This window comes from Malus domestica, chromosome 05 (assembly GCF_042453785.1).
Source record: "Malus domestica chromosome 05, GDT2T_hap1".
Taxonomy (NCBI): Eukaryota; Viridiplantae; Streptophyta; class Magnoliopsida; order Rosales; family Rosaceae; genus Malus; species Malus domestica.
In genome coordinates, this window is record NC_091665.1 from 23235738 (window position 1) to 23241737 (window position 6000).

A 6000-nucleotide genomic window follows, 5' to 3' on the forward strand; every position below is an offset into this window, starting at 1 on the left:
TAGCATATGTATTCAAATGTTCATACTTGTTCTTAGCTAGGACAAAAATTTTCCTTCAAGTGGTATCAGAGCCTAGGCCTAGTTTATGGTGAATCCTTTTGGGTTTTGTGATGTTCATGTTTTGTGATTTAAATGTTGTAAATGTTACAAGCTTTGTTCTTGCTTTTGAATATATAAATTTTGCTAGAAAATTTAGCATCTCAAATGTTGTAGATGTATTTCATTTAAGCATGAATATTGGAACTAAAATTTGGTGCCATGTGTTTTGGGAAATTCGGCCAAATCCAAAGGGTGATTTTTAGGGTTCATGTTTGGCTTGTTAAAATGGTTTTAAAGTGACTTATGGAACCCCTAAGTACCCTAGGATATAAGCCCTCTTTTGAGTGGTGAAAAATTGAGTTTTGATGAGTGAAAACATTCATGGGGCTATTATGAGTTTTCATGAGTGTTCTTCAATGTTCTTGAAGTTCTTGCCAAGAACATAAAGTTTTGAAGTTTTGATTCAAAAGTTTTATGTTTTTCATAAAGTTTTGGTTTATATTTGATGGGTGATGATTATTGATGAAGGATAATAAATATATTAATTGTTAGACAAAATTTCATTATTGTTTGACAAAAATTTCTTACAAACTTATCCTTATCACATTTACATCACCTAATAAAATCAACTTGCAAAACTTTTAGAAAATTTTCATTTATCTTATCTCCTTGGCCGGCCACCCCATCAAGTGGGGTATTTTTGGGTCTTTTGTGCAATTACATAAAGTTTTGATACTTTTGTGTATTTGCATTTTGGTCCAAAAATTTACGTTTTTACGTTAAGGCCCAAAAACTCTAAAGGACAAATTGTTTTGATCCTTTAATGATGGTTTTGCATTATTAAAATTTTGGGATCTAGTTGTAATTACATGAAGTTGTGGACTATTGTGTTTTTGCAAAGTGACCCCAAAAGTTTTTTGTATTTGCATTATGGCCCAATTGTTGTGGTCATAGTTTCCTATTGGCCCAAAAGGATGAGAACAAAATTGTTTTGTCTCTTTAATGAGAATTGGATTTTCATTTCATATTAGTTCCATTTAAATCAATTCAATGGATCCAAAAACCAATTGTTTAAAGTTGTTTTCTTAGTTAATATGATTGATTAAGAAAAAGGTGATTATGAACCAAAGGCCACGATAATTGAGCTATGTGATTGGCCGATAAACATTATGAATGTTTGGGTTTTAGTAGTGTAGATTTGAATGTAATTTGATTAATTCAAGTTGTTGTAAATGGACATAAGTCCATTATTTGATTTGTGTTGTAAAAGGGCATAAGCCCTTATTATTATTATTATTTCATGTATTCCTTTTGTTTATTTGTATGCAAAATGGAATAGTTGGGTCCAACGCCCAATAGGAAATAACGGTTTAATTGGATTAAACGCGTAACTAAAATCAACAACTATCTACCTTAAACCCAAGGTCCAACACAAGGCTCGTGTTGGATCAAATCGAACGGTTCATAATCATCCTAAAAACCTAATATGACTATATAGTCCATATGAGGACGCAATGCGTTCGTTAGTAGTTCCATATAGTCTCGCTTGTTTCAACGAAACAGTGGGAGTATTATATGCTACTAATTCATATTAACTTGGACCAATGGTTGTGATAGGCCCAAGTTCTTTTAATGTGATTAAAAATGTTTTGATGTAGCCCAAAACTACTCCCTCAAAACGAATATTAAGTTGATAAGCGAGAGATGCTTTGAACATCTCTTCGTAGGCCTTCCACCGTGGTGGGATCCAATCGTTTGTGACTCATGCACCGGCTTCACCCTATAATGGGGAAGTACAAAGTATGTGTTTACATCCAGGAGGAACCCATAAACATATGATGAGGTGAGTGTAGACAACAAGTATAACCAACATGATATAATTCTGAGGATGTGCTTGAACCTCTACATAAACTAAGCATGGTGGGAATGACTTAACTAAGTGCAATGGTGCCAACATGATATAATTCTGAGGTAATCATTCTCTAGAGGCCAAACAAGATGGGTAATTACAAGAGTTGTAAATGAATAATGTGTTATTCTCTCATCATTATTTTTGCTAACCAACATGATATAATTCTGAGGTGGGCTTGGTAATGGTGAGTCTCCCATAACCCGCTAAGAGTTCAATATAACTCTCGAATTCTATTGAGGGATGTGGAATTTGCCAAAAATAGTGGGTGGTACTATTTGATTCAAAGACCCAATCAAATAGTTTTAAACAAACAATCTAATACGATTTCTGTTATGTTATGTAGTGAACGACATGCCTAAAATTATACCCACCATAATACTTGACAAAAGGGGCCTTAAGAGCCATCGTTTCCTTGCTTGGTATCGCCATATTGAGAATGTCTCAAAGGTGATAGACATATTGTATGTGCTTAAGCAATCCCCTCCTCATGTACCTCCTACGAAACTAGCTTCAAAGGAGGAGTGTCAAAATTATGTTAGACACTATGAGGATGACTTACAAGCCAAATGCGTAATCCTCACTTCACTTAGTGAGGAGCTTATGAAGCTACATAAGCACATGGACACTTCATGTGCCATGGTTGAAAGTTTGCATAAGATGCATGACATTGAGACTAGTAACGTACGATTCTCAAATGTTTGTAGTCTAATGAATGCCAAGATGGCAAAGGGGACATCGGTCCATGAACATGGACAAAAGATGGAAAAGATATTTAAAGATCTTAAAAGTTTAGGAACTTCCATCGATGGGAAAATGGCCCAAGACTTTTTCCTTGCATCTCTCTCGGATGATTTCACTAAGTTTATTGTAAACTATAAAGTGAATAGATTCGATCATTCTTTGAAAGAGATGATTGACATGTGCTGTAGATTTGAAAAAGGTTTCAAAATGGACAGTGGGAGTGAGAATGCAAACATAAGGAAAAGGTTGCATAAGAAGAAGGCAAAGAAATCCAAAGGAACATGCTTTCATTGTGGAAAGGATGAACGTTGGAAGAAGAAATACAGGGTGCACATTGCGAGCCTTATGACACGAACTTTTGAAGAGACTATTTATGTCATAGAGAGTGCTTTTACAGTGAGCTCCAATTCCTGGATATTTGATTCAGGCGCTAGTCAACATATTTGCAATACGTTGCAGGGACTAGCAAGGAGCAGGTCACTGCGCAATGGGGAGATGGTTGTGCGAGTTGGGAACGGCACTAAAATCTCTGCAAAAGCAATAGGCACCTACATGCTTAACCTACCCTCTGGGGAAGTCCTGGAACTTAAAAATTGTTTATATTTTCCTTCATGTATAAAGAATTTGATTTCTATCTCTAAGCTTTTACGAGATGGGCACTCAGTATTGTTTGACAAAATGAGTTGCACTTTATACTTGAACGGTCGTATTATCTCTCATGGTAATATGATAGAGGGACTTTTTCACCTAGAGACAAATAGTGGGACGCACTGTATTGAAAGCGGGAATACCTCAAAACCCAAAAGGGCTAGAGAAGAAGTTAACCAAGAAAAGATATGGCATCTTAAACTTGGACATGTGAACCTTGATAAGATTCGCAAGATGTCGAAAGACGGATATATCCGCCCATTAGGTAATGACCGAATGGGTACTTGTGAATGTTGCTTGAAAGGGAAGATGACCAAATCTCCATTTACAGGAAAAGGAGAGCGTGCCACTGAAATTATAGGGTTAATCCACACTGACGTTTGTGGACCTATGTCTACTACGTCGAGAGGAGGCTTCTCCTACTATATCACATTCACCGACGATCGCTCTCGGTTTGGCTATGTGTATCTTATGAAGTACAAGTCAGAATCCTTTGAAAGGTTCAAAGAATTCAAGAATGAAGTTGAGAAGCAAACTGGGAAACAGATAAAGACCCTAAGATCAGATCGAGGGGGTGAATATCTGAGTAATGAGTTCCTAGATTATCTCAAAGAGTGTGGAATAATATCACAGTGGACTCCTCCAGGAACTCCTCAACATAACGGAGTTTCTGAAAGGAGAAACCGAACCTTGATGAACATGGTTCGTTCTATGATGAGTTCCGCTGATCTACCAATATCATTCTGGGGATATGCATTACACACAGCAGCTTATTTGCTAAATGCAGTACTATCTAAATCTGTTCCACAAACACCATATGAGATATGGTATGGGAAGAAGCCAAGTCTTAAACATCTTAAGATTTGGGGTTGTCCAGCATATGTTAAGAAACAAGATGCTGGAAAACTTGAAGCGAGATCCGTTAAATGTTATTTTGTGGGGTATCCTAAACAGACTTATGGATACGAATTCTATCACCCTGACGACCAGAAAGTCTTTGTCGCCAGAACTGCTATATTCATGGAAGATGAATTCGTTCTTAAAGGAACTAGCAAGATAGAATTGAAAGAAATTAATGAGATTAATTATGAACCACAAATAAGCACTCGACAAGTTGACAACCCTGTTCCTAAACCCCTAGCTCCACGTAGATCTGAACGGGTTAGTAAGCCACCTGAGAGGTATGGCTTAGACAATGACTTTGATGAATTGTGCCTTCTAGGTGACAATGAAACAAAGGAGGACCCTAGAGACTACACTGAAGCAATGTCCGACATTGATTCAAAGAGATGGCAAGAGGCCATGAAATCCGAGATGGATTCCATGTATCAAAATCAGGTCTGGACTCTTGTAGACCCTCCAGAAGGTATTGTACCTGTTGGAAACAAATGGGTCTTCAAGAGGAAGATAGGCGTTGATGGGAACGTGGAGACTTATAAGGCTAGACTAGTAGCCAAGGGTTATAGGCAAAGAGAAGGGATTGACTATGAAGAAACCTTCTCTCCTGTAGCCATGATTAAGTCCATTCGGATTTTGCTTGCGATAGCTGCGTACCATGATTATGAGATATGGCAAATGGACGTGAAGACGGCCTTTCTGAACGGCTACCTAGAGGAAGAGCTCTATATGACTCAACCCGAAGGTTTCGTGTCCAAGTCTGAAAAGACTAAGGTATGCAAGCTCCAAAGGTCCATTTATGGACTTAAGCAAGCCTCCAGGAGCTGGAACATTCGTTTCGACACTGAAATCAAAACGTTTGATTTTACTCAAAACGAAGACGACAATTGTGTTTATCAAAAGGTCGTTGGGGATGCAGTAGTATTCCTAGTGTTATATGTAGATGACATATTACTATTCGGGAATGACACTGCAGTACTTTCTTCTGTAAAAGTGTGGTTGTCCAAAACCTTCCACATGAAAGATTTGGGAGATGCATCTTATGTACTTGGGATAAAGCTCTATCGTGATAGATCCAGAAAATTAATTGGATTATCCCAATCTATGTACATTGATAAGGTGCTAAGTAGGTTCCAGATGGAACAATCTAAGAAAGGTTTTCTTCCTGTTGGACATGGAATTCACCTTTCTAAATCCATGGAACCTAAAACTCCTGAAGAGATACGGCAAATGAGTTGTGTTCCTTATGCTTCAGCCATAGGAAGTCTCATGTATGCCATGATATGCACAAGGCCAGATATTGCATATGCTGTGAGCATTACTAGTCGATATCAATCTAACCGAGGATCAGAACACTGGGGAGCTGTCAAGACGGTCCTTAAGTACTTAAGAAGAACTAAGGACATGTTCCTCGTGTATGGAGGAGCATCAGAGTTGCGAGTGGAAGGCTATACAGTTGGAAAAGCAAGAAGCAAAGTGTAATTGTTGATTCCACGACAGAGGCTGAATATGTCGCTGCAGCTGAAGCCGGCAAAGAAGCGTTCTGGATGAAGAAGTTCATCGCTGAACTTGGGGTGGTTCCAACCATTACATCACCAGTAACTTTGTACTGTGATAATAGTGGGGCGATAGCTCAAGCCAAGGAACCCAGGGCACATCAAAAGAACAAGCATATTGACAGACGCTTTAATATCATTAGAAGATATGCTGCCGAGGGGAAAATCAATATCCTCAAAGTTGCTTCAGCCGATAACGTAGCAGAT